At 32.4% G+C, this 27,985-nt stretch overlaps 1 long non-coding RNA gene across 1 annotated transcript in view; it reads left to right on the top strand.

Annotated features, from left to right (window-relative positions):
* Positions 1-47: 47 nt before the first annotated feature.
* LOC119631614 overlaps positions 48-27,985 on the top strand; it is an 88,155-nt gene continuing 60,217 nt past the window's right edge. The window contains exons 1-2 of the long non-coding RNA XR_005246700.1: positions 48-235; positions 1,507-2,382. This is a non-coding gene — a long non-coding RNA (uncharacterized LOC119631614). The remainder of the gene's footprint in view (positions 236-1,506; positions 2,383-27,985) is intronic.

Here is a 27,985-nt window from a genome sequence, read left to right as displayed (position 1 = left end):
ATATATATATATATATATATATATATATATATATATATATATGTGTGTGTGTGTGTGAATAACATATTAAAAGGAACAAAAACAAAAAAATAAAAAATAAGAAAAAGATAGAAGACCTACGCACACATATGAACTAGATGAAAATATAAAAATTAAAAGAAACCAACAACAAAAGGCAGCAAGAAAAGATGCACGTTGTCAAATCGGGTCAAAAGTTCGCAACAAAAACAAACACGTATGTACCTTCATGTCTCCGTGGTGTGTAAATAAGAACACACTTAACATACTCTGAATAAAAAGCTATAAGAAATATTCTAGCACTCCATCATCATCATCATCATCCATCCAACCACCAACGCATACGCGTATACCTATTTTTAGTGAAAAGTCAAAAAACAAAAAAAGAAGAATAAATAAATAAAACACTTAAAAAAAAAAAAACACCAAGATGAAAATTGTACTAGGTCCACACCGACTCCTTTGACACCCACTCTTCACTTACATGCTAAGCTTTATTGAATATATTTCGAAAGAAAGGGAAAAAGGAAAAAAGAAGCATTTTCTTTAAACATATCTATCTGTAATCATTAGTATCCTTTCGTCTAACTGTACTTTCCACGCGAACGTATGCCGCCGCGATTCGCGTAAAGTCAGACCATAATGCGTACACCGCGCGGACTTGACATATCTGAAGCCAAATATACATTATGTACATTAGTCGAAGGGTATCATACTTTACACTATATATATATATATATATATAAATATATATATGTATATATATGTGCGATAACACAAATAGCGTTAAAGGTTACATTTTTTTCGTCTTCAAAATATTGTTGATCTTGATTAAGAGTTCATTTTTGAAATGAAAAGAGTGAAGGGGGGAAAAATTCAACTCACCTTTGATATATTGAGAAGTTTTGAAGTGATACTAGAGAATAGACAAGCAAACAGAGATGATTGGCTTGAGTCCATTGTTAACGAGTCTGTAAAATCTTTATTTATGAATTAAAGATTTTTAACTTTATTTAATGCATAGTTTGCAGTATCTATAACACTATTATCAATGCATCTCATATATAATAAGCATACATGCTTATGTAATAACTTATTAGAACGATGAACATATCAATAAGATTAAGCGCAGATTTTACAAATATTACGATTTTGTTAATTACAAACAAACAGACAGACAATGACGACATTTGAATTTAAGTCAATGAGCAATCTGAGATTAAAGTTGTGTCTGAATGGACGGAGAGGTACATTTCTCACGTCGATTAATGTTATAGTTTAGTTTATGTCCGTTCTTTCTGCTTTTATATTCATTTCTATATATGTTAAGAGAATTGTTTCACAAAACTAGTTCGATTCCGGTGAAGATTCTATCCAACGAAAGTGAAGTGTGGATTTAGTAGGCTTTCAAAGATGAAAGTAATAGCAAAAATAAAAGCATAAAATACAAAATTTACTATTTCCCCGCCTTCCTAATATTTTTTTTAGAGAACTAACCTAAACCAATCTATTCACTCAGGCGCTGACCGAGTCTAAGAAATTCTTATTCTTCCTTTATATTAATGTTGTGCTGGTAGTAGGCGACCACAAGCCTTAATAGAGCAAACATCCATATATATATATATATATATATATATATATATATATATATATATATGCGCGCATATATAAAGAAACGTAAGGGAAAAAAGACAGACACAAGTTGATAATAATTTACACATACTTGACTAAAGTGCAAAGTGAAGTCAGTTAAGAGCAGAAAAAGCAAAAAAGCTTTTCCATCGTTTGTGTGCCTAAGAGTGAGTGCATGTGTGCGCTTGCATATGTGTACGAATGCATTAATGCCGGCTGCTGTGCCAAAACCAAACGCCTTTACAACACTTTATGACTAGATTACAATTTATATATACATACACATACATATGTTTTTATGTCTATAGTTATGTATGTATGAATGTATGCTATTGTTTGCCTGTGCATTTGTGCATATACGAGTTCTTCTGCTAAAACTGTTAATGTTACACAATTTACACAAACACCAAACTTGTCAATTTAATTAATTAAAAAATCATCGTCACAACTGTCAACCATATAAGACAGCGCCCAGCAAAAAAAAAAAAAAAATATTAAAAAAGATTAAAAATAAAATCAAAACACATATTAGCACACGCTCGGAAATGTCCTTTAAAAGCCTTTTAACATTATTATTACATGAAAGCATGAATGGACGTGCGTACGCGTGTGTATGTGTATGTGTAATTGTGGGTGTGAACGCTTATAAGCATAAAGCGTAAAAATATAATCATAACATGCAGCAGAGGTTTTTGTCTAAACTTTACTCTACAAAGTTTAACTAACACTCAGGTGAGTTTACCCGTCATTTCTTTATACCCGTTAATGACTCGGTCATAATTATCCTTGCTATCATTATGAAAAAGTTAGTAATTCCAGTTTGCATGTATTGAATTAAAGAAAAATTTTTACAGCGTTTTCCCCAAAATATGGCTTAAGAGCCGCGTAACATCGACTAATACTAATCAGCCGTTAAGCCATTTCATAACACGCGTCCAAAGAAAAAAAAAAAAGAAAACATGATATCTATTAATTCAGGCGAAAGCGATTTCGTTTTGAAAATGAGTGAAAATTCTGAAAAAGTCAACTATAGTCCATAATAAATCTTCAAGGAAAGTGAATAATGCTTCACAGCCTTATAAAGAAACTTATAGTGTGTGTGTGTGTGTGTGTGATGAAAATTCGTCCAAAATCTAAGTAGCATGCAAATCCTTTGCTTGTTTCCGTTCTGGACGTGCCAATCTTTGATCGACCAATTGTTGGGTTATTCTTCAAAAAATTGTGCAAGACTGGTACTGCGGTATCTCATCTTATGACATTGCTGCGGAAGTAATTATTCATTAGAAATTAATCAATGAATCATTTGCGCATAAGCTTGGATTGGAAACGAAATTCAAAATTCGCAGTTAAAGGAAAACAAGCAAGAAAATTATATTCGGCTGTGACTGAATCTTTTGTACCCGTTACCGTTGCTCTTATACTAAAAAAGGTAAAAAAAAAGATAAAACGTAAAAATTGAATTTCACAGTTGATAACGTTGGCTGGGCATAGATGGAATAAAAGTGAAAATTTTTATTGCGCGTCTGGTGTCGTTTGAGTGTAATGAGTCAAAAACCCGGAAAGCAAAGTTTTTCTTAGTTTACGCAGCATTACAGATGTGTTCTTTCACCGGTTTGAATCATGATGAAATTGCTTTACAAAATTGTAGGCGCTATCTTCATTTTCGTGCACAGGACTCATATTGTGCGGCGAAGCAAGTGGACAGGTGGACAGACGAATAGACAAGTATGGTTCCGAATTTGGCACAGGTCAAGAGTTTATATATATGTTATAAAGGTTTTGCAAAAAAAAAAAAAAAATTAATTTCGGATAGGTAAATAGGCGTGGCCGATTTTTTCCATTCATAAAGCATCCTCATGCCCATGGAATATGCGCTGAAATTTTAGGTGTAACTGCTATAACTAGTGAGTCTGGAGCAAAACCAATTTTTTCCGCTTTAAAAAGCTGAGATACGATATTGTGGGCCTGTTTCCTCGACCGATTTAGCTTATTTGTAATACCAATCTACTTATAAGAATTTTCAATATTTGTCCGAAGAGCGTTTTTCAACAGAAATTACAAGGACGAACAGAGCGACATGCTTACATATATCTGGAATTTAATCCTTTTCAATGCTTTAGGGGATCTATAAGATTTATGCTTTACCTTCCGTGCATTATATTTTAACAAGTAAGCTCGGATAATTGATTCGATAAATCGGTTAAATTCTTATCGTTTTGATCCTTTAACCTCTAGAACAGGGGCGGGCAAGTTTTTCCATCAAAGGGCCAATTTTAATTTTCCTATCATGGCAGGGGCCAAAATAGTATTCAAATTTTGGTTCAAAATATGGTATTTTCTATCAATTTTCCTTCTCTTTAAATCGCTCATCTTATGGCCTAATGAACAAAGCAGAAGCCATTTCATATTTAATGGCTGCACAGTTAGGTGTGCGATAGGGAAGCCAGGTACAATTAGCATTGCAACTGTGTGCGAGAAATTTGAATTAATTGCTTAATTGAATAACGTAGCGGGCCGGCCTCGACTGACTCGACAATGCCTGTCCTAGAAGAATATCTATTTCGATGACTTGGAAGCATATAAGTGCCGATGTTATCTATGATTTATTGTTTTTGTTCAATTCAATTGGTCAAACTGTATTCGAGAACTTAACAGCTTGAAAAATGAATGCATTGCAAAAACAAACAAAAACCTCACTTACTACCTTACAGTGATTCAATCATAAAGACTTTTCAAAATAAGGCGTTATATGGGAAGTGGGTCTAAAAATGGTTTAATACGCGCCAGTGCATTAAATTTCGTTAATATATATCTCAAAAATTACGTTTTGTCGGTTGAACTCAAGAAAACTATACAGGTAGATGGACGGATAGACGAGCTTAAATCGAATCAGAGATGAATTTAAAAAGTGACCTTGAATCGATTGGTATAATAAAAGTTGACTCTCCCTTGGCTCTAGTCATTCTGGGTGTTGCAGACAAACTTCGCACAAACCCTTGTATGAATATATTTCCAGTTATAGAGCTTACAAAGGCATACACAAGTCTACAGAGATTTTTGAATTTCTTTGATTTTCATTTCAATCCTAATGCCATTGTATAAATTTAATAAAAAAATAAAAAAAATAAAAAATATAAGAAAAAATGTATATATAAATATAAAGTAAAAAAACATTATTCCTTCCTTTTTATTCTTTTATGATAGCTGTAAAATGCGCCAATTTTTTAACTAGGTCTCTCTGCCTTACTTATATAAATGACAGCGTACATAAATCAGTACTAAGCGACACGTTTTCGCCACTGTTTAGTGTGCTTTTTATCGTTTAAATATTTTATTTATTCAAAAATGTATGAAAAATGTCAAATTTGCTGTTGAAGGGACTATAGCACAATAAAACAGCATATTCTCTTCCACTCTAGCATCATCTATTTTAGCTACCAAAGGCGTTCACTCATATCATGGTTAGATTGCCATAATTTTTCATGTGACGCATGACACGCATTGAAGTGGTATTTTAAAAGCATAAAATAAAAAAAAACAAAAAAAAAAATTAAAAAAAAACAAAAATAAATAAATAAAAAAAAGTGGCAACACTATGAGGAGAGACAGCAAAAGTTATGATAGAAAAAGTAAAAAAAAAAACAAAAAAAAAAATGAAGAGAAATAGAAGAATCAAGAACACTTGCAAAAATGTGCCTCTTGAGAGTATATTTCAGTTTAATTTAGTCTCTTCGTTCCACGTTTTTATAACAATTTCTTCCTTTTTCATTTCCATTACTTAACTACGGGGCATATACCACTTTTATCGTTCTCTTTGTATTTCCCTTAATTTTCCCTAATTCCCGCACTTTCATAGTCGCAGAAACTTGAAACTTTTATTTAACTAGATTACGTTAACTACTATTTCTTTCTGCTTTCTATGAAAGCGGCCACTCTTGCGTATACACGTAGGCACGGTGGTGATCAGGAAGGATTTTCAATTATTGATAATACTGTTGTGCGAGTAAGATAATTTTTTTTATATTTTTTTAATAACATTAACAATCACTCAGTCAGCATTTCATCTGTTCGCGTAATACGTGAAGTGAAGAAAGAGAAAGAGATGGGGAGGGGGGCGCAGTGTAGTGAGTGTAATGTCTTTATTACCGTCTAATCATTCACTATATACTTGTGACCAAAATAAACGCTACCGCCTTGATTTAATTTGAACTCGCAAACACTGACTTGATAATCGCGCAATATCTTATCTACTCGGCTACTTATGCGGATGAGTAATGTAATTCACTCAGTGCCATCATAGCTGATCCGTACAATTAAATTATTTCTTAAATAGTTCATGAAAATCTGATCAAAAGTATAGTAAAAACTTACTAACATCATCGATTTTTGTAGTTTCGGTTCATTATTCAATTTTGAAAATGAACTTGATTTGCTCACACAAAGCAGGTAAAAAAGCTAAGACTATTTAATCATTATTACTTCAAAAATATGCTATCGCATCAACTCAAGGCTTATTAAATGAGACAATCAATAAAGAAAAAGAACAAAAAGCGCAAATTGAAATATATTTTTATTTCGAGCAGTTTTCGCCGCGTGACATAACTCGTATCCACAATTAAAAGGAAAATACCTAAAGTAATGAGCGATGAGATTTCACCTTAAAGTATTATCATATATATTTTCTTACTGGTTATATATGGTTATTTTGATAACTATAAAATGTTGAAATATACTACACACGCACAGACATGACATACACAGCCATATGCCAAATTTATATATAGCACATCTTTCTTTTAATCTTATACATACGTGCAAGCAAAACAAAAAAAAAAAAAGCTTTGAGGATCCTTGAAACTTTATGCAGACGTAACTTGCTTGCTTGATGCTTCGAGTGCAAAGTGCGACGACGTTGATTGTGTTGATGATGATGGTGATGATGAAGGTGATGCCGGCAAAAAGTTTCATCTCTCTTGATTGCTAGATAAATACCTGAATAATATATATAATAAAAAAGGAAATGTTTATGTTATATCGAATTTAAAAATTTCACCTTCGCATTCATTTCATAAAGAGATAAGAGGGATACAAGAATATATATATATATATATATATAAATATAAAAAGGAAAACAAAACAATTTATAGATCTTTGAAGTTTATAAAATTTTTCTTTATCCGGAAGTGTATTAAGTTTACGGTCTGATTGAAATACGAGGATACGAAATGCGTAACAAGGCTCGCGTTAACAACATAGGCGTTGAAAGTTTACGTTATTTATAAGATATCTCGCCATATGAATTCATTGAATTGATGAACGCTGATTTAATATTTGTGCGTTATTTGTGTTTCGCTTAGCAGGAATGACTCTTAAGATATACTTGACTGCAAACTTTTTTTTTTTTTCCCACATTCATTATTTTCAAAAAGGGAAAGATAAATCATGTGCCCTAAATTCGTATCGAGAGATTATCGATCCTTGTTCACTCCAATTTTTCATTTTCAACTGCTCGCCCTTATATTTATATTTTGGGCTATCATATAAGATTGACCCAAGTAACTTAGTTTTTAAAGGTAGTTTCAATTTTATATATTCACGAGATACCTATTCATTCTATTTAAAAAAACTTAGTTTGAGGTTTTGACTTCCGCTCATGTGTGTGTGTGTGTGTGTAGTGAATGCAAATTTGTGGCTTATTTTTAAAAGAAATTATAAATAGCAAATAAAAATACTATACTAAGCGACGACCCATCAATAAATACCATACACCACCCGACAGTTATTTAGATAACATCTTTGTTGTTGTCCGAATGTAACTATATACGATAGCGTTCGTTCTTCAATGTACCAAATTTCATCAATATATCTCATAACTTGCGGCCTTTAGGTTGGTCAGGATAAGAAAACAAGACAGCCAGATAGGTAGATAGACAAACAGGCTTAACTCGATTCAGAAAACAAGTTTGAGAAGATCGATCATCTAATATAAGATGAGTGGGTCTATGTCAAGTCTCAAGTTTTGCATACATTTGCACAATTTTAATGTAGAGTGTTATAGCTATTCCTATATATAAAACTATTTATATATAATAATATAGGTCTACTAATACTTATAAAGAAATAGATTTTCGAAAATACAATTTGTAGAAAACGAGCTATATTTTAATCATAATGGAGTAAAGCATTCGTGAAAGCGATTTTCATATCGGAGGTAATCGATTTCCCTCCGAGCCCAAAAAGAAGGGGTTTTTTAAGAATTTTATATTTTTATTTTTTTTTGTTTTCGAGAGGAGGGAAAATAGAATAATAATAATCACATTTGAGGTGATTATTAAGGATATTGTTAACTATTAGGGGAAAGAAAATTATTTTGGAAAAATATTAAAAAATGGCAACACCGAAGCCGTTCTCGCGAGGTATCGCTTCTACTACACAGTTGGGCACAGTTGGCCCGATGGACAGACGGATATGCTACCGAATTTGATTCAAGAATTTTTATATACACATATCATATATTGGGAATATATTAAAAAATGTAAGTGGGTCTGCGGCAAGTTGCATAACTAGTGAAAATTTGAATTAAAAATAAAATCAAAAATCGTTTCACCTACATATCTACATCTAACGAAGATTTTAAAAATACTGCATTTGGGTGAATGAGTGAAAAAATTATATGTTCATAAAATAGGGTCATTAAATTCTATATTTTGATACTTACACCATTCGGAGCTATTTATATAATTTTCTTATCTTTTCGTTCAATCTTAAATTTCTTACATAAACGTGCTTAACGTGTATTGTCGATTTGACTTTTCGCACTTCGCAACTGAAATTTCTTACATTTTCAGTTGTTCATTCATTCTATTTCTATTTCTATTTCTATATCTATTCGTTTCTGCTTCTTATTATTTTCTTCTCTATTCAAATATGTTATGTATGTCAGTTAGTTTGCGTAAGTAAGAGCTAAGTTTCATTCGTTAGATATTTTGCTGTTCTTTTTATCCTTTCGTTGTTTTACATTCCATTTATGCTTATTTAATATGTTTGTTTCTTTGTAATGTTCACTAGTTTTAGTTATGTTTTATTTATAATTATGTGCTCGTGCGATTTCAATTATATAGATTTGTGTATGTGTTTGTGCCAATGGCAAGAACACTAAATATAGCAAGCCTATATATATATATTATATGCTTTGAGGCGTAATCTTGAATATCCGCCAGCTCAAGCGAATGTATAAAGAAGCAAAGGCTTTTTTATTTTTAATTACGAGTATGTCAACGAACAGATTGAATTTTCAAAATTTCAGATTGGAATGAAAAATGTTAAAATGTATTACGTAGATGTACATTTTATTCATTATTTCACATCTTTAGCATTGTAAATTTACATTATTTGATCGGCAAAGCCAATTATTAAATACTCTAAACTACTTTCCCTAAAGCAATTCGTCCTTCATTCATTCACTCTTACAAGGATCTTAAAATGAAAAACCAATATACCTAACATAGACCTTAACAGTCTAAACTTAGCAAAAATTACTATAAAATGGGAAAAATACAGCCTAATGCAATACAAGGGCTAATATTTTTATGACAATATCTATGGGAAACAACAGAACGGAGAGCGTTTTGTCGAAAATTAATTTAATTTTTACAAGAACACTTACAGATGCACACAAAGAAGAGTAATTTAATGTTGGACCCTAATGTTGGACCGTTTACTACGATCTGTTAAGGGTTGTAAAATATATCTTTTGCTTGTATACCCTACACCATTTGTGGTACAAGATATACTAAGTCAGTGCGACAATATGTAACACGCAGAAGGGCTTAAGATAGACCCACCTTTTATTATAGCGATCGATTCAGAACGAATAATCTGAATTGATCTAAGCTCTGTTCTATCCGTCTGATGTCTATCCGTGTACATTTGTGTGCAAGCTACAGGTCGCAATACTCGAAATATTTCGGTGAAATTTGATGCATTGACGTATTTTAACCCAGGGACGGACGCTAGTTCAAATCGGTTCGGATCGATCCAGTTTTTCGACCACTCCCCATATAACGCCCTATTCGTTATATGGAAAAAAATTGCAATTTTGAAAATTTTTCCGCAAAGTAGTATATTTTAGACCGGCTTAGGCAATTTTTGAACACCCTCTCATATAACAAAAACTGAACTTCATAGGACAAAAGGGTATAATTTTCAATGCTTGACAATGAAAATTATATCATAACCACAATATTAATTCTATGCAAAACTGAACTCTACAAAATTTGGAGCTTCTACTCCTATTTTTGGATCCTGCCCTATAGCGCAACGATGAAACTTGTACTTGTACATAAGTTTGTGTTTTGGACTCGCTTTCCCATAAATACGCACATGAAAAATTTGCCTTCACATAGACACAAGATGTAATCTTTGTGTTCCATAATAAAAACTAGAAATGTGTTAGACATTTATTGGTCAGCCTTGCCCGATTATAATGTTTTTACTTGTTCTTGCAATGTTTAAATTCGAAAAATAAATAGGAGCGAATTGGCGATAGTCAAATATTTCAATTTCTTTATCTCTTACATCGCTTTACGATTCACGGGTTTTTGGGCTGAACTTGTTACTTGCTAAATACCTTTCACATCGAAACGGTTTAATAAAAATTACTTAAGCTCAACTCTAGAAGGAAAAATTCTCTTGTGATTCGATTACAATTCATACGTTTTTTCAAGCGCTTATCAGAATTGAAAAAAATGTTATTTCTTAATCTTATCGCCGAAAAGTCATTCAAATCAATTCGTATCTTTAAAAATCTTACATTACATAACAAGTAGGAACACTAGCCGGGTAAGATCGACCTTTAGATAAACTATACCGATTCGCCTGGTACAATTATACACTTGTTTTGGTAAAGGCATTCTTCACATGAAAGCCCAAATATTGGCGAATGGCAAAAACATGGCTTGAGATGATCCAAACTTTGTTAACTTCATTTACTTCCTAAAAATTGTAATATTTTTGACTTTCCGTCAGAGAAAATTAAATTAGGCTTTCTCTCCATATAAGGGCCTGCTTTTCATGCTAACTCCTGTTATTGTCTAAAAAATGGGCCTCAGTGATTCAAATTTCCCACCCTTACTCTTTTTGCTAAATTATTAATAATAACCAATTTCCGTCATAAAATATTAAAAGTTATACTTTTTTCCTAAGGCGCTTACTATTTATTCATGAGAAATCTTATATGAAATAGACCAATGTGCTTCAAATTTGGTCCACTTAATTTTTGTATCAATTTACTCTTATGAACGGACTTTAATCACAAAACATTAACAATTAGGCCTTTTTGGCATGTAAGGGTTTTTACATTTCCTAAGAATTTTTATATGCTGCGGTATCCAAAAAATAGTCCTACGTGGTCCAAATACGATAAGGTTGATTGCTTTGTCAATTTATTCTTATAGAACTAATTTCCCTTAGAATGTCGAAGTACTACTACTAAGCGAGTTTTGTCAATAACAATTTTTCAAAATAAAGCGTTAATGTGGAAAGTAGTCGAAAAAGTGGGCCGATCCGAACCATTTTCAATAATGTTCATCGTTGAATTAAAGCGCGTCAGTGTATTAAATATTATTAAAATATCTCAAAAATTGCTTGTTATAGGTGGAGCACAAAACATTGCAGAGAGATAAGCTTAAATCGATTCAAAAAATGATTCTCAGTCGATCGGTATGATAAAAAGTGAGTTTACACGAGCAACTTTTACACAGTACACAAATTTTGATAAAATGATAAGTACAGTATAGCAAGTCGTGGCGTACAATTAAATACCTTGCACCACTACAGTTATTTACATAACGACTTTTCAAGATAAGCCTTCTTAAGGCTTTACGTCTAATCTGAACCATTTTCGATAGCGGTTGTTCCTGGACCAGAACACGTTGGTGTATCAAAGTTCGTTGATATATATTAAAAATTGTGGTCTGCGGTATGAAAAGTGAAAAATTTAAGATGGACAGACAAGCTTAGAAAGAAAATGGTATCTAAATAATCGGCGTATCTCAATTACAACTTTAGGTAAATATATATGAAAGTTGTATCAATTCGTGAAACATGTGTTTTTGTTATAGGGCGAATGCATATTCAGTTGATCTCATTCATTATCGTAAGGATCCTGAAACTGTTAACATTCGAATATATAGCAATATATAATATAATATTTTGAAACTGCGAAAAAATGCAAGTATCCGTTTAAAATGAATGTGCATTATGTAATGCAACAGTAAGTCGGTGAACTCTAACGCGATATAATCTAGACGAGGAATTTAACCAAGATTCCAATATATATTTTACAGTTATCTGTTGAGTTTTAAGTTGTGTAAAAGAAGAAAATTTATCAGAAAAAAATTGATGGACTACGTCAATTATTCTAAAAATCGTTATCAATTTTCAGTTTCTTTTTTACAATAATGAAAAGTAACCTTCGGATAAAATTGCCTTATGAACAACTAACTACTGACGAATATTTACACAAATTAAAATTTTCATGGAAAATTTCGTAAATCTTTATTAAGACTACTTACACCATTGCCTTTTGATTATTGTGATATACAATTTACTTGTATTTTACTTACATTGCTGCGTTTGCTTGAGTGCGTAAAGTGTACTTTGCTTAAAGAAGAAGAATAAGCAATTTTTAAAAAAAATTTCAAATTCAATTCAAATTGCATTTCATTCAATGTTAGTAAACAAAAAGGAATCTCTGAATTTTGTTGTTGAGAAAAATCCTCAAAAAAAAAAAAAAAAAAAAAGAGGAAGAGAAAGAGAAAGAAGAAGAAGAAAAGAAGAACAAGAAGAACAAGAAGAAAATAAAAAACCAGTAAGAAAATTTTACTCGACTGTGGTCGACACTTTGGTAACCTTCAACACCTCTATCTTGCGGGGAAAACAAAGAAAGAAAAGCTTGTTTCCTTTTTTTTTTTTTTTTTTCATTAACAACAGTAACACTATACGATCATATGATTTTATTGTTTCATTCGCAATAGTTCAAGGTGAATGAGCAAAAGTTTCATTTCAGCGATCCCCTAACCGTATATTACTTTGTGCGCCATTCTCAATACCTTCTTCCTGCTTGCAAAAACTTTCATTACCTTTGTTAAATTTGGATTCGTTATTCCAATTTATATATGTCATACATATACGTATGGACTAACGCAAGGAAGGACAGTCACTATTGAATCAATTCAAAAATTTGAAACCAGTCAGGAATTAAATACCCTTTATAGAGCATGTTTGAAACTTCCCTTGACGCGTTGCAAACTTGTTGAGAAAATGAGTATACGGCCAACCTTCGTTCTTTGGTGGGTATAAAAATCTATGATTATTGTGAAAGAAAAACTCAAACGATATGAAACTGAATATAATACTAAAGGAGAAATATTCGAAAGAATTTTTTATTTTCGTATGAAAATTTAGAGAAATGCAAATAGAAAAGGCGCACAGTTAAGATGAAAATTTGATTTTTTATTCACAGAGATCTTCAATTAAGTGCGCTTGTTATTTTAGTTATATTAATTTTCTTCTATAAGCCATTCATTCACATTTTATGGTTTTTATTTATGCTTCACAATGGCGACGAGTAACCTATTTATGCATTTCGTTTGTTACTCTGTACAATCATTTAGTTTCCTGATCATTGTAGAACTTTGTAAGTTTGATTGCTCATGCATCCGTTTGTTCATATCTCCTCTTTCTTTCTCGCATTGGCATTCCTGAATTCATAAAGACAAATATAAAATTTTACATCTCGATAAATATATATGCATTTGTGAGTTAAACAAGCATACAAAACCAAAAAATGGGCAAAATGCATCGATAAATGCATCCGTAATTTCCAAGAAATTGCAATTGCCTGAAACGAGAGATTAAACATTCATTTTTTTTTTTTTTGTTTCCACTATCTTTTCATCAAAAGCAATTTCATATTTCATAAGCTATCAATGTCTCTTAGCCATGTCTGAAAACAAAAGGCAATGATCTTTATGGATGCATTACTAAGTCCAATGTAAGTAAACAATTTTTGAGACTGACTGGGTATTCAAGATTCGACGATAGGCATTAGTAGCTCAAGTTTTTTGCTTTTCAAATGTCGGTTGAAAATAGTTTGCTTGCTTTTCATTACTGACCGAGTACTATTATGTTTGCTTGTAACTTAAAGCGAGCTTCTTATAATTCTTACTGCGTTAGCTTCCTGCGATGGGGGAAGGGAGCGACGACGATGGGCTATTCTGTTTGGATAATTCATTAAACAAACGTAGTGGATGATAACATACTACAGCACTTTTGTAAAGAACAGATATTTAGGTTTGTTTAAATATTTAATATCCATCACCGAAGGATCAGGAGTATATTCATTTTAGTAAAATATTTACAACGCTCATAAGGACGCTTCTTAGACCCCACCAGGTTTATATTCTTGATTACCATCAAATTCTGAATTGATTTAACAATGTTCATCTGTCCGTCTGACTGTCTGTCCGTCGGTCCGAAGCTATCGATTTCAAATTTGTCATAAACATTGGAAGTTTATGCACGCTGGCTAGTATTGAAAATGGACCAAATCGGTGAAAACGCACGCCTGCGGTATCGCGTAAATTAAGAACGCCTCTGTTTAAAAAGGGGAAAACATTTGTGTTGTGCTCATTACTCATAAATTACAGCAGATAAACGTACCAAAACTGAAAAGAATATTCTGTGGCCGATACTGTAGTACCTGTACAAAAATGCAAAAAATTGACCACGCCTTTATAACATTATAGTGTATCAAAATTTAGAGGCTTTAGAGGCAGAAAGAGAAAACCCCAAAAAGTTATATAAATTATTGGCCAGTTTCATATTCGAAATGCACCGTCTCTCCATCTGTGCGTGTACTCAACTTGGTGTCTTAGTGTCTTAGGTAAACATTCTCTCATACGCAAAAATTATGATATCGCCTAAAAATTTGCAAAACAGGACGGACTTGATCTAAACTTTCCAAAGGACATCCTTACTATGCCGACGCGTCTATGCGAGAAAAACTTTTATTTTGAAAACAACAAAAATCAGGCTCGTCCACGCTATATTATAGGGCATGAAAATTTAGTTCTTTTACTTATTTCATCATTCCTAGGATAACGGTCATGGGTATGAAAGATTCGGTCTTCACCGGATATAAGTTTTTTCCTTTTTTCTTTCCTTTTGTTATTAGTGAGGGATTTTTGTTGAGAAATTTTTAAAATTGTATATTTGTTTTTTTTGTAACGTGGAAGAAAAATTTTTGTCAAGGGTTTTGTTCAACTTCATCACCTCGGATGAATTCCACGTTACGTCTGGCGTACCTCAAGGAAGTCCCCACTTAGGTCCCATTTTATTTAGTTTATACATTAACGATTTCCCATCGGTGGTTAATTCCAGCCAGATCTTAATGTATGCGGATGATGTGAAACTGTTTTCTTCCTTCTCTGTTGAATCGCAATCACATCAGCTTCAAGGTGATTTGGATAATTTTGTTGCATGGTGCTCTTTGAATCTTCTGAAACTAAATCTGAGTAAATGTAAGAAGCTTTCATTCTCAAGGAGAAAGTCATTCATTACTCAGTATTTCATAGATTCGCATAAGTTGGAGGACGTCGATTCGATCACAGATTTAGGCGTTCTATTTGACCATAGGTTACGTTTTAACTTGCATATTGAGCTCTCGATTAGCAAAGCTAGGTTCGCGCTTGGTTTTATAAAAAGGTGGTCCAAAGAGCTTGATGATCCCTACATTACGGAAATGCTGTACATGTGTTTGGTTAGACCCATACTCGAGTATGCCTCAGTTGTGTGGTCTCCTTCATATAGGTGCTACGTAGATTCAATTGAATCTGTTGAAAAGCAATTCTTGCTGTTTGCCCTTAGAAATGTGGGTTGGGATCCGATTGCCTCCTCCTTCCTCCCTATGAAAATAGAATGCTTCTGTAGGTTTGGTCTTGGCGTTTCCTTCGTAATCAAAGTAATAAATGGTGCTATTGACTCGCCTTCACTACTTGGTGAGATAAGCTTTAATGTCCCTAACCGCTTCTCTGGGCACTTTATCTTGGTTAAGCTTAGTCAGTGTAAATATAATTATGAGCTGTTTAATCCGCTCAGAGTTGTTTACAAGAACCTAAATGACGTCTATCACTTATTCTCGTTATCGGACTCTTTAAACTCCACTAAAGTAACATTTCTTAATGCGCGTGATTTATCTATGCCGTACTTAAACTAGCTTTTATCCTTAGAAGTCGTTACGATTCGAAAATGAATTGTTGTTAAGTATTATCGGTTGCCAGGCTTATGCATGTTTGCGATAGCTCAGGGGTTCATTTGCAATTTGGTCCTGTACCGGTTGTAAGTGTGGCCCTATGCTGATAGTGTACATGCTTTTTTTTTTTCTTTCTTTTTTTTTCTTCTTATTTGTTTTATTATACTTATACTAAATTTTATTATTAATTAATAAGTTTTGCATTGCGAGCCAACTGAACTCGACTGTTCTTTGTTTAGTTGAGTTTCTAGTATAAGTAGAATAAATAAATAAATAAATAAATAAATAAATAAATAAATATTATTACCAACCAAATTTGTCTTTGGGTCGAAATACGTCAATGTATCAAATTTCTTCGAAATATTGCGGCATTTAGGCTAAACAAGAGAAAACAAAATGGATGGACAGACGGACAGACCATTGGATCAATTATGCAAATGATTCTGAATTGATCGATGTAATAAACAATGGGTCTGCCTAAACTCCTTCTTCATGTTACAATGGTCTACACAAACTTAGTACACCTTATAACATAAACGGTGTAGGGTATAATAAGAGTTGAGTTTCCTCAAAGTAACAAAGATAATGTATTTAACTGCAACTTTTTTCCTTAGATTTTGAAAATTTTACAATCATAATCATAATTTAAAATGGATATAAATATGTATGTGTTCTCTCTATTCACGCTAATGAAGATTAGATTATATAACAATCATTTAATAAATTCATTATTCGCTCTGCGGTGGCTAAAAAAACTCGAATTAAATTGAAATGTGAAAATATTTCCTTAAACTAATTTACATATGAGATATGTAATACTATGCGGCGACTTGCTTGTGTAATAATATTTTAATTATGCCATTACGTGCGCTTCTTTCGGGTACACTATTTTAAACATGTGTATGTTTGATATTATAACATTATAAATATAAATATATATATATTTAAGCAGTTGCTTAGAAACAATAATAACAAGTTCGAGTAGGAGGAGTATTCAAAAAATTGGATCTAAGCCAGAAAAAAAAAATTTCATTTCTCTTTTCTTTACCCACCTGACGTAGTTACTTGCTTTATATGTATACAAATAAAAATATATAATAATAGACAATTTTGCACATATTAATTCATTTATATTTTATTTCATATATAAAAAATTGCGGATTTTTTTATGTGAGATATCATATCAGAGAATTAATAAGTTATTTTTTTTTTTGCTTGTTTGAGCTTTTTCGTATTGACCGTTCACGCAAGCGCACGTATTTAGTAGCGCGATCAAAATCATATTAATCGAAATGCTGAAAATTTATTTATTTATTCTAAATATACCAACAATAACTTAATAATCCGCTTAATAGAAACAAGTAAGAAAATTATTTTGGATTGTGATCGAATCTTTTATATCCATTACCCGTTATCCCAAGAAGAATTCAAAAAAAAAAACGGAAAAATATAAATATAAATTTGCAAGCTGCCTACAATTGGGTGGACGGGGTTGATTTTTTGATATTTTCCTAAAATAATTTTTCAGAACTCTACGTGCATGGTGCATATGCCGCAGATTATAAGCAGCGAGCAAAAGAGACAGAAAGCAGAGGTATTCTCAGTTTTGGTCGCATAGATGTGTGGGTGTTGTGGTCATGTATTCTTTGACCTGTTCGGGTCATTGTCAAATTCTTTTATAAGCGATAACTTAATTTCTGCGAACGGGAGAATGCTTCTCACCGATAATATATAGTGGGGCAGTTCGTGCATTCCGTACTTGAAACTGGGCAAGAATTTATATACTTTATATGAGCATTGCGAAGCTTGTTTCTATGGTAAAGGTACTCAAAAAAAAAAAAAATTAAATTTTGATACACAATAATATTGGGTTGTTGGGTAGGTGTTGTCAAATAATCGTTCAGATACAATAGCATCGACCACAGAATACGCGTTCAAATCTTTGTAAATCTGCTGTAATCTGCTGCAGTTTATGAGTAAAGAACAAAGCAAAACCAATGTTTTAACCCATTTTTTTTTAAGATAGGAGATGTTTTCAGTTTATATGGTATTGTAGGCGTGCCTTCGGACCGATTTGGCTCGTATGCAATATTAACCTGCGTGCATGAACTGCCAATGTTTATGATAAATTTCCAGTCGATAGCTTTATTTTTGTGGCCGAGAGAATTTTTATAACAGACATCACACAGCTTGGGGGATGGACAAGCTAAAAACCATTCAGAATTTGACGCTGATCGAAAGTATACATACTTTGTGGGGTCTTTAAAACTTCCTCTCCGGCTGTTGCAAACGTTTTGACAAAATGAATGTATCCCACATCCTTCGGTGATGGGTATAAAAACATTTGTACCTTCTGCCATTAATGTCTCCCCGCCTGCCTTCTTCAGCGCTAGAAATGTAACTTAAATATTCCACATGGAGATAGTTTCTTTTTTCTGCAAGCTTTTATGTCGAATGTAAAATATCAAACCGTGGTGTGATGCCCACATACATCGAAACATCAATACATAACTGAGAATATGAAATGTCAATCCGTTTACCATATCGCGAACCTGAAAATTCGGATCAAGACGTGGGTATAAGGATTTTTGATCTCTCCATATTATATTCATGCAGTAAATTTCTAAATAAAGTGTTTGCGTTCAAGTTGTATAGATTGTATGTCTCGTTTTCTATCAAATTCTAAATTTTTATTAGTGACTTGAAAGTCTATCTTTAAAAAATTGAAGTTCTCACAAGCAATAATTACGTCGGCGGCGCAATGAAGTGAGGAAAAAGCAAGAGAAGAAAGGCGGTGGCCGCAGCCTACGGGGCATGCGTCTCCAAATCGGGAAATGTGTTTTGCCTTTACCAACTGAACATTTACTGCTACGATGGTTACGATCAAGTCTACTCTTCAGCATTGAAATTTTCACAGACTAAGCGCTCGCTATAACTACAGTCTTGTATGCCCTACCGCACTAAGATTTGAGATGGCAAGTTCCGACTCGGCAGTCGTGATTTTTATTCACTCTGCTATTCATCCTTGCCTGTCTTTGCACGATAGTACCTTCAAAGCAAATTGTTTTATAATCTGGATGTCGACGGCGGGCTTTTCAACTTGCAACTTTTTTGGAAGAAACGAGATATTAGACATATGTCAAATTATAGCATTATAGCAATATGTTTGAAAATTATTTGATAAATGAATACATTTTGTAATATGTATAATAATAATAATATGGACTTTTTTTTATAAATTATAATAATAATAATAAAAATGATAAGAAATTCTTAAACTTATTTTTATATCAACTACACCGGTTATGGTTCAAAGGCATATTAACTTTGTGCCGATATATATATAATGCTCAGAAGGACTTGACATGGATCCGCCCTTGGTTATATCGATCCGCTTGTCTGCCCGTCTATTTGTCTGTTCGTCTTGCATTCTTGTGTTCATATACTAACGTGTTTTCGTCCAAAGACGAATAATGCTCTTGGAAATGATTCGGATCGGATGACCTTTTTTAATCACTTCCCACATACAGAAACATATCTTGAAAAGTCGTTACATATATATTTCTGTGGGGTTGCGTAATGCAGTGCAGTGCTTTCACTTATCTTTCTAAGGAAACAATCAACCAAACAATTCCATATGTTAAATTCTTTTGCTTTTTTTTGGAAGCAATAAATAAATTCTACTTGCCTTAAAGCGAATCTCGAGCAAATAATCAAAATGTGGGATAATACCCCAAACACCCCAAATTTTCTCTAATCTATTGGCTAACATAAACCGGTACACTGTGGTATTTGAAATCGAAGGTAAATTGCAGGCTAGTGATCAAAATATTATGGCATTTTCGAAAAATTTCATAAAACACATATATTAGATTCTGGCTGAGAATTCTAACCACAGACAGGTATATAGCATTTTCTTTTCTAAATGAAGACGATTTATCTTCTATGTGTTCATTAAAAACAAAATGATAAAACCGTTAAACATTTTGACGGGGAATAAAAAAAAAAAAAACAACAAAAAAAAAAGATTTATATATTTTTCTAAACGTACTGTTGCTTTCTACTCCCTTTTTTCGACTTCCTCTTCGTTGCTTGTTAAATTTTAATCTTATTAAAATAATAAACTCTAATTATTTTTCCATGTAAAAACAAAAAAAAAAAAAAAGAAAAAACTCTTACTCAACAACTTTTTTAGGCAAGAGCAAAAAAGAAAAAAAAGGAGAAAAACAAAACATAGCCACTTGTTAGAAAATTAATGCAACTTTGGAATACTTTACAATTACTTGAGCTATCCGGTGTTATGCCATTTTGAAATAAATATAAAGAGCGAGACTGCCATACAGAATAATAAAATCCTCATCGTAATCATCCTCATCATCATCATCATCATCATCATCAACAGCTACAGCATCGGCAATCAGCATCATCACCACAATGTAAATTTAGTTTTTGTACAAATCAAGTGAATGTCAACAGTAAAGTCCATGTTTTTAAAAATTCTAGTAATTTGGTTTACTCGTAGTTCATTATAGGAATTATTAGACGATTTTTTTTCTCATTCTGTTAAAGATTTAATCAAACTAAAACGCAAACTAACTTTTAATGATTTGTTACTCAAACAACAGATAAAAATTTTACTACGTTTAATTAAATATATAAAATGAACAAAATACGACAACAAAATAAATAAAAAAAAAAAGTAATAATAAAAAGAGAGAAAAAATTGGAAAGAAAAGGAGAAACTTCTCTTCGTTTTTAAGTTGGCATGCTTGAGAAATTACAGTAAAATTTATAAAATCACGATGAATTTTATTCTTCAGCTGAGGGTCGAGTTGAACTCGTTCTATCAGTCTGCCTGCAATATGCAAATATTTCGGTAAACTTGATCAGCTTAAGATTCTAAGTTGATTTATAATAATCGTAAATGTCCGATTATCCGTTAATCTTATCTTAGTTCACTATTAAAAAGACCCAGAAGCTAAATCTTGGTGCATAATGCCGCCAGTCTATAAGAAACAAGTCATAGAAAATATTAGCGAAATGTATTGTATGTATGTATTTTTTTTTTTAAATATTATTTCAAAATTCGACACTAAAATAGCACCGATCGGCAAGATAATGAACGCATCGTCAACAAATGTCTTTGCTATTTCTATAAATTGGTTTAAGTTGGTGAGTATGAAAAAGATTATTTTTGGAATAAAATTCACTTTATTATGAAGACAAGTAAGAACATTACAGTCTCAGAACAAGGTCGACATCTAGATACTCAATATCATTTCACCTAATAAAATTATTCACTCATTTGGGTAATAATATGACAAAGTGTTACTTATTACTTTCATTCAAAGCCATACTTTTCATGAAAGCCTGTAAATTAAAGGACGCCGAAAACCTCACATCGGCTGATGGTCCAAATTTAGAAAGCTTAATTTAGCTCCCAACATTTTTTTTAATAATTATCGATTTCTGTCATAAAAAAACTACACTTTATTTTCCCTTTTCAAGATAATTCCTAAATATGTATGTTGTGGTCTAGAAGACCTATGACCTATGTAATTCAAATTTCCTAAATTGCTATTATGAACCAATTTTCACCAAGAAATTGTGAAAAGTTTCCGTTTTCGTAGGAGCCTTACCACGAGAGGCTGCTCAAAAATTGATCCGAGACGAAACAAATTTTTCATGTCAATTTAGAATATCGAATTACCGTTACTCAGTGAGTTTGTTTGTTGATAAATTTTGAAAGCTGTAACTTTTTTCCATATAACGACTCTCCAAAATAAGGTGTCATATGAAGAGCGGTCGATCCGACCCATTTTCAATAGAGTTCGTCCTTGGGCCAAAGTACGTTAGTGTATCAAATTTCATCAAAATATCTTAAAAACTTCGATCTGTACATTGAGCACAAAAGTAGATGGACAGACAGGAGATGGACAGATAAAGTTAGATCGATATAATAAAAGGTGGAGTTATCTTAAAACTTTCTGGGTGTTATGTAAGTCCGCACAAACTTAATATACGCCGTAACAGAAGCTGTGTTGGGTACACGATATCAGGATAGCATTTACCCTCATTTAAAAACATTCCCGAACGACTAACAAATGCACGAAATGATATCAATCAGCTTATCGCTAATCGACGGGATAAAACTGGAAAAATCATAGGAAAAAGTATCTATCAATATTAATTCAAGCCCTTAATGAGATATAAATGTAAAGAAAAAAAAATACGCGAGATAAGCTTGTCCATCCAATACTATTTCATTATACCCGATATTCACTAAGCACATTTAACAAAATTCTTTTGTAAGTGAAGTCATTATGGTTTGAAAGTGCGTCATGACAGTTTTATTCAGTTATCTTCAGTCACTAATCCTGCATTCGAATAACTTGTGCTCTTTTTATTTGATACAATTTGCAATCATCTGATATTCCCTTAATATAAGACTCTAATAAGCTAAACTAAGTTTATACTTGTCGGTCACTTCACTTAACTTGCCGCTATCTAGCTATCTAGGCATAACAATTTAAATCGTATTCATTACGATGCATGTACTGAACCTGATCGTGTTCAAAATCTTCATCACTTACCGCAAACACTCCGCTCAATGCGAACGTAGGATGATATGTAGATATCGTAACTATTGACAGGTCGCTAGTTTTATTCGAAATTGAAAGAGAGAGTTCTTCTCTCTTACATATACCTGGGCTGCTAAAAGCTAAACATATTATGTGTTATATTAACGGAAACTAAAGTTAAGCCCAAGTGTGAAATTGAAATGAAAGATGATTTTGGTTCTGACAAGTCTTCTCGAGCAATATACGCTTATAAAAAGATTTTGAGAATTATAAATTGAGATCGGAAGGTAAGAGTCGCAGTCAAAAAGGATAGAACACTTCCTCTCTTATAGAATCTTATTTCGAGTATGGCTTTTCTTCGACGTTTGTTTAAAAGCGATATTTTTGTCTTTACTCACAGTTTACCTTCGGCTCAACCATAACTGCATGTAAAAATGCTTAAATAAGGAAGGGTAGTGTAATTATTTGATTTAAATCAAATCCTAGGTCTAACTTGTCTGTAATTCGTACGAAGTTAAGTTTTTTAATACGTAGGGCAATGCCATACGATGAGCATAATGACGTCGGGAATGCGGATATATTAATTTTACCTTCTCTGGAGATTAATAAGATTGTAGATCGATTAGCGGGGTCTGTCAAACGGTTTTTCCTTTGTCCATTAATGCCTGGAATTTTCAAGCGTTGAGATGAATATTTGGCCCTCTTTTTAGCTAACATATATGAAAAACTTTGATGATTTCACTTTTAATGATTTCAAAACATTTAATCAAATTATCTGGCAGATATTGATGTATTATACTGCAACCAACGTAAGGTGCCGATAATGGTATAAGAGAGAACTAGAATCTAATTCATATTCTTTAGACGTTAGCTCTTCAAACTTGACAATAATCACAATCAACCCATTTAAAAGCAGGTAAAATATTTCTAAAATCGTTTCCTTTATTTTCATAACGAACGGAGGGATGTTGATTTTATTCTACGATTTCTAGTCGCACAATTATGATATCGATTTTTGACCACAATTATACCCTACACCACTTGTGATACAGAGTATATTAAGTTACATATTAGAGAGTACATTAAGTATGTAACACGCAAAAGGGCTTAAGCTAGACTTACCTTTTATAATACCGATGAAGTCAGATTATGAGTCCGATTGATCGAAGTCTATCTGTCCGTCGGGTGTCTGTCCATATGAATTTGTGCTCAAGCAATAGGACGCAATTTTTGAGATATTTTGATCAAATTTGGTACATTGGCGTATTTTAACCCAAGGACGAACGCTGTAGGAAATGTTTCGGATCGGTAAACTTTTTCGACCACTCTCCATATAAAGCCTTATTCTAAAAAGTTGTTTTGTGGAAAAAAATTGTAAGTTTCAAAATTTCTGACCAACTAGTAGTATTTTGACATTCCAAATTCGTTTGAAAACTTTGCGTCGCCCGGCGCAATTTTTTGAACGCCCTCTCATATAACTGTTCGTGCGTAAACTAAAGCTTTATATGGTGAAGAGGTCGAATTTCCAATAATTCATGGTGAAAATTGGCTCGTAATAGTAAATTGACAAAGAATTTGGACCACGTAGGCCTATTTCTTCGATGCCACCGCCTATAAGGATTCTCATAAAATGTAAACCTTTATATGCCAAAAAAGCCTAAATGCTATTTTATTGTAATGAAAATTTACTCGTGACAGAAATTAAATAAAAAAGTTAAATGGATCTAATATAAGCCACATGGATCTATTTCTTCCGCCACTCCATATAAGATATCTCATAATATGTTAATAATTCCTAGGAACGTTTCAACAAAAAAAATTAACGGTAGGGAATTTGGATCGCATAGATCGATTTTTTATATGTGGATGCTATCATGCAAACTCTTGTGTGGACAGAAAATCTAATCTTCCAATATGCGAGCTTTCATGACAATTATGGCTTTGCATAAAAGTAATGTATAATATTCGGTGTATTACTACCAAAATGAATAAGTGTACTAGGGGAAGAGGTGTAGGGTATGCATGGCCGGGGTCGCCGGACTGTGCTGTTATTACTTGCTCTTTGTTCATTTTTTCGTTGTCGAGAAGCTGAAAAATGTAGAAATCGAGTGAAAAAGTTAAAACTTTGCATCTATTATATGTTTTTGGGTAATGCCGCTCCTCGGTTACCCCTGAGCGTGTTAAGCACATCTAAAACTAAAAAAAGGGAAAATAGAATTTCGATATGATTACAAAAATTCAAAAAAAAAAATTCATTTAGGACAAATTCTTCACAAGAGAATATAGGTTTTTGCTTCCTAGTCATATGAAGTTAGGGGCATGGGGTATGGTATGGTTAATGGCGACATGGTTTTTTATTAATTTTTCAAAAGAGATTTTTTCTAAATATCTTTCAATTACTGAGTTAAAATTTTACGCGCGGCATTGCCGTTCATTTTCACTTCTATCGTATTCCATTTACAATTTCCTCGATTGCTTTTTTGGAGTTTATTTTCATAAATTTTTCCCTTTAAATAAAAGATGCAAATAGTTTCACTTTTGCCTCTGCGGTTTGTGTTAAAAAAAAAAAAAAAAAAATACACGAAAACAATATAAAGAGAATTTTTTTTTTTTCTTTTATTAAAATAAAAACCAATTTCAATTACGTTTGTAATGCAGCGTTTTTTAGTTTTATTTTTACGACAAAAAACGAAAATAATAAAAAGAAAGCGAAGAAAAACTCTCGACACAAAAAAAAAAAAAATTCTTGTTTTTTTTTTTGTTATTAGAAAACATTTTTATAGCAGTTTGTTTGCTTGTTTCTTGGTTGCTTGCTTAAGCGTATAAACAGTTACTTTCTAAAAAAGCTTCATAGAGTGTAATATAAATTGTGGTTGACACAATACTCTCAACAAAGTAGGTACGTAAATTTATTAAGTTTCGAGTATTGTTAAACCCTACAACCATTGCACTAAACGTATATTAAGTTTATATGGACGTATGTGACGCATAAAAATGACTTGAGTTAAATACTCCGTTTTTTTGTCCGTCCATTTTTTTATGGCCTATCTGAATTTAGATCATTCAACTGAAAAGTCTTTATGCTTGAAAAAGTCATTGTGGGAAAAAGTTCATCACAAAAATTCGTGAAACATGATATTCCAGCTAACTAAATGAACATTGGAAATCGTCTTTCCTATGTAGTTAAGCTTTCACATAGCAGCAAGGATTAACTTGCAGCATATTACGATGAATTTTGATTCATTACTGTATTAAATTTGCAAATTTGGAATTTTTTCAGATCACATCCTATATATAGAAGAGTTGATTGGAAAAGAGCCTTTCAGGACCGATTCAACAAGGGTCGCCATTAATGTTTAGTTAATAGAAAATCTATTTCACAACATAACAATATAATTTAAGAGTTAGTTAAATTTAACTGTAAGATTTTCTTTAGTTAACTATTAATTGACGAAACAAAGAAAGGAAAACCGCTGAGGAGAGCCACCGTATGATTAATAAAATAAGAAAAGAAAATTATTAACAATAAGCGAAAAAGTCAATTATGAAGTTAACTTTATTAAGTTTAGACTATGTCTGCTCACGCTTTCAGGCCTTGTTCACCTAAGAGTTTTCACGAAAGCTAAGCTTGTACAAGGAAATACGATGTAATTTTAACGTTTGCTCGCGGAAACTGAATCGAACAATCGTATTAAGCAAATTGTTATGCGATATGAAACAGTCGGCCTTGTCTGACTATGACACTTTAACTTTTTATTGCATTCTTCATAGTTTTTCATATTTGCTTTGTGCCGCAACGAGCTGCTTAGTATATCGACTTGAAAAAGGCGCAACTGCTTTCCACTAAAACCCAATTCTCATTTTTGTTCAACGGCTGTTTATCTTATTTTAAAAATTTCGAAAATGTACCTTAATAAAATTTCCTTATATTATTGTAAAATTCAACATTACATTTTGAACTTAAAGGGCAAATGATTTGTAGAAGTTCTTAAGAGGGTAGACCACTATAAATTTTTCTAAAAAAATTTCATTTTTTTTTCTTTTTTTTCGCTTAATAGACGCTTTGAAACTTTTAAAATAAGTTGAAAAAAAAGTAGTATACGCGAAAAATGTGATTCCTTGAAATTTCGGTTTTTTTTATAAGCAAAACATTTTGGACGTATTGACTGACTTTACTGTGCGGTGTGACTACAATTGATTTGAGTCTTCAAGATGGATATTGGTCTTTCAGATTCATGAAGTTTGTAAATTGAAGTCGACGCTAACCGCATCAAGAAATCTTAGTGATCTTTGACAGATGGTGCGAAACTGGCAGGTTGTGGTGAAGAATCTTTAAGCAAAGAGAAAGAGCAGGAATATTCGGACTTGGAAGGGCAAATTCATGGTTCTGGAACCGTAGACTAATAGAAGAAACTGGTTGTTGAGTGGGGATTGATTTTAACGTTCGTTTCCGCCCGACAAGGAACCTTCCTTTTATTAAACTTAGTCAATGCAAGTTAAGTTATGAGCTTTTCAATCCACTTAGGATTCTCTATAGCATTCAAAATGAAGTTTCTAATCTTATTCCTTTATCGGATCCATTAAGACTACTCTTTTTAATGCCTGTGCGCTGTCGATGTTTTACTTAAATTAATAGTTAAAGACTATTATCCGGAATCCTGCTTGTATTAATTGTCTGCTGTTTTAAGCCTTTTTTACTTGAATTGTAATTAGGTTAAGCCTTCAAATGTATGAATTGCGCAATTCAGCTCAATTTTTGCTATAGCTGAATTCTGTATTTATGGAAATTAAATTAAATTAAATGATTTTCCTTTTGTTTCTTTTTTAATGCAAACTTGGAGCAGTTATGCTCAAAATGTTTATTACAGAGCATATTGAGCTGAATATGCTTTCAGAGAAAGGCTGCATAGATGCCATTTTTTATTTATTTTTTTTTCCAATACAGTAAAAGTTCCTTATTCGCGGGGGATACGTTCCATAAACATGCCGCGAATAGAGAAACCGTGAATATGGAATGGTCATTTATATTGGGATTATAGGGGATACGTTCCTAGGTAACAAAATAAAAAAATCAATTTAATTGAATGCGAATGGCATTTAGTTTTTCCCTCTTTAGGCAATTTGTTACTTGTTATATTAGCTGAAATGAACTAGATTTGGGTTTTTCGCAACAATACTTTATTCATTGAGTAATAAGGTTCCTTTCATTCTGTTTGTTTACATTCTCAAAAACCACGAATAAAGAAATTTATAGCCGTGAATACGGGAATTGGTCGCATTTTTTCCATCCACGAATAGTGAAACCGCGAATAAGGAACTTTTACTGTACTCAAAAGGTATGCGTAATAACCTCCTCAAATATTATTATTTTCCTACTTTTGCTTTTACTCAAAAAAAAAAAAAAAAAAAATACGAAAAGTACTCTTTTTTAGGGCATATT

The sequence above is a fragment of the Glossina fuscipes genome, unplaced genomic scaffold (assembly GCF_014805625.2).
Source record: "Glossina fuscipes isolate IAEA_lab_2018 unplaced genomic scaffold, Yale_Gfus_2 1, whole genome shotgun sequence".
Lineage (NCBI taxonomy): Eukaryota > Metazoa > Arthropoda > Insecta > Diptera > Glossinidae > Glossina > Glossina fuscipes.
This window is presented reverse-complemented; position numbering and strand designations above follow the sequence as displayed.